We start from the raw sequence: 3,112 nt of genomic DNA on the forward strand, positions 1-3,112 counted from the left end.
CCCTAGTTGGAGAACTCCGCGATTCCCCCTGGAGTGGAACTCCGGCAGCTTGATCACCTGCCAACGACTCCCCGTCGGCGAAGCCTTGCGACGTATCCTCCGTGTTGCATGCCCGAGTTAGACCCGAGCTACCCGGTCCACAAGAGCTCCTCGATTAACGATTAAAGAATAGAATTGTTGCAACTACGATTGCCTGCGCTGTATATGACTCTACAGTGTAAGTAAAGCTACCTCTGTTTTTCCAATTGATATGTGTCTCGTTTGTGCCTAATTCCGCTCCGGTGATAGAGAGTACCCATCTACCCATCACGGGATCGCAGCCGCAACCCCAGCTAGTGTTCCCAAGGACTCCCGATCCTCGATTCCCCCTCGGCCCCCACATAATGGACCTTTATAAGAAGGACGCTATTTTTTTCAATGGAAAAATTTCCCAAATTTGAAGCACTGAGTACCCCAGATGACCATATTTAGCTTTCTTAGGAATACTAGGGTACGTTTGGTTGGATGTATATACTGGGATCTTCTGGCCTTGTAAAAGGGCAACCAGTGGAAGCTAAAAAGAAAAATACCATCATTATCTTCCACATAAAGACTATTGTTCCTGTCTCACCACTTAACAGCTATTAATGGATCTGTCTCCACTGTCTAGGTCCTTTTTTAACTTGGTTATACTATCTGCCTCTACAATCTCATGTGGTAAATGATATCCACAAGTTATTTATGTGCTGCATGAAAAGTACTTCCTCTTGTTTATTTTAAACCTGTCTCCTGCTAATTTCAGTTGGTGCCCCCTAGCTCTAGTATCCTGGGACTTGATGAACAGCAGTTTCCTATTCACTTTGTTCATACCTTTCATGCTTTTATAGAACTCTGTTATATCCCACTCAGCCTTCTTCTTTCCAAATCCTAGCCTTTTTAGTTTCTCCTTGTATGCCAGCTGCTCCAGATCCCTGATCACCTGGGTTCATCCCAATAAAAATTTCCCAGTATATTATCTTCCTTTTTTTTTTTTTTGGGGGGGGGGGAGGCTTCTGATAAAGTAGCAGCAGAAAATATCCATCATTCTACGATGCCTTCCCAGGGCATACAGGTTATATTTGTTTAGGGCAACTCCATCTCCTAAGCATAGTTTCAGCACATTTCTAAAGACTGTCCAACTTCGAGAGACATTTTAGTTTCTGTAATATATTTCATCACTTAATTTTGATTTGGAGAGCTTGTCTATTTCCCCTAGCAAAGGGTATGGGCAAACATACATTTTAGTTGTTTCAAAATGGGAGGGGACCTGCTGCTCAGGAGTGCACAAACAGCTATTAAGATCTAATTGTTACATGTAGCAATACAAGGTAGCTAAATCACCCTAACTTTGACCCTGGAAGAAGCAGGGTTAAAGTTGGAGAGGTTGTGCTACACTTTTATTGCTATAGAGGTGTGGAGAGAGAACAGTTTTATAGTAACAACTTACATCCTTATTAAAGGATACCAGTATAATTGTTATATAGTCTACACTTACAGAACTATTTTTCCTTGATGCTTAGAATACTTAGAATGTGTAGGGCCTGGCTATTTCTACCACAATATATGCCTATGGAAACTGTGGCACTTTTGGAAACCTATGTGCCACTTCTGAGTTCTGCTTTATGTTACAGTTATGAAATATATGGAATAATTAATGCTGCTAAATTCATATTCATCTAATTGACTAGGCTTCTAGCACTTACTTGGAAGACCAGGAACAGTAGGCTGTGCTATTGATATGCAAACCACTTGTAACAATAGCATAGCTAAAGCCTAAACAAACCAGTTCTACCAGGTTTATCTGAAAAGAGGCTATAGTTTGAAAAACAGAAAACTTAAGAATGGCTTAAAAAAATTATGATGTGATTGGGACAAATAAACAGACTCAGAGCCACAAAGCAAACCTGGGGCAAATCTCTCAGAAACCGAAGAGGGGAAAATGATGGGCAGGCTTTTGTAGCAGAAGGACTAGTTCAACCATTAGATTACCAATGTCAGAGAAAAGTTGTGTGCAAGGCAAGGATTGTGGAGGGTGGCGGGGAGGGATATCTTTTATTGGACCAACTGAATAGTTGGGGGAAAAAAGTTAGACAAGCTTGTCTATTTGTCTAACATTCTTTAAGATATTCTTCATCAGATTCAATGTCTTGCTTTATTCCAACCATGCAGTCTGTCCAATAAAAAGTATCACTCCTCCAAAAAGCCTCTCTTGTTGTGTACTTTCTGGACCTTCACAGCTATATCATTCTAACAGAGGAGTGGGCAAAATATGCCCTGCAGCTCCGCCACTGTCACTGTTGCCGCCGTGCTGCCCCACACGGCAGCAACGGCAACAGAGAGGAGCCACAGTGCAACCCAGGTATAGGCTCTAGGCAGCTGTAGCAGGAAGTCATGGGCAGTGGTGAGGGGGAGGGGCCACTTTTCCCCCTGCACTGAGCAACAGTTTCTGCCCCACTGGTGCTGCTGCAACTGTTTAGCATGAGTGGGCGAGTTCAGAGCAGGTGTGCGGTGGGCCGGGTTGAGGTTGTGAGGTACAAGTCCCCACTGGTACCACAGGGCTGGAGCCAGCAGCGGCAGTAGATGGAAAAAGCTGCCGCTGCCTGGTCTACCTAGGAAGGCAGTCCAGCCACGGAGCTGCCCCAGCCCCACTACATGCCCAGGATGCGCCATGGGCAGGCAGTGTGGAGCAGGCACAGGACAGGCTAGGGTCGGGGCTATAATGCAGGTTTCAGCTGGTCCACTCCTGCCAGGGTGAGTCCAGAGTGGACATGGAGAGGGGCAGGAGCTGCACACTGTTGGTGATGGCAGGGTGGCACTGCAGGGCAGGCGGGCATGCTCCAGGCTTTTGTGGGGTGGGGACAGGTGCTGACCAGCTCAGGGGGGGCAGGGGATGGGAGGGTGCGGAGGGGCTCCCATGCATACCCCACCATACCCACAAAGCCTCCCCCACAAACCCCACAACACCCTCCCCTCCACACAATCACACTCCTCACAAACACTGCACCCACCCACATCCTCCCCACAAACCCCACACCCCTCCTGCCACACCCTCCCCCCCACCCCCCCACACAGAGCAGCATACTTCGGCGGCTGG

General features: G+C 46.9%; 1 protein-coding gene across 1 annotated transcript in view; it reads right to left on the minus strand.

Moving 5' to 3' along the window:
* Positions 1-3,112, minus strand: part of ERC1 (ELKS/RAB6-interacting/CAST family member 1) — a 479,524-nt gene that overhangs the window by 458,079 nt on the left and 18,333 nt on the right. The window lies entirely within an intron of this gene.

The sequence above is a fragment of the Alligator sinensis genome, unplaced genomic scaffold (assembly GCF_000455745.1).
Source record: "Alligator sinensis unplaced genomic scaffold, ASM45574v1 scaffold87_1, whole genome shotgun sequence".
In the NCBI taxonomy this organism is placed as follows: domain Eukaryota; kingdom Metazoa; phylum Chordata; order Crocodylia; family Alligatoridae; genus Alligator; species Alligator sinensis.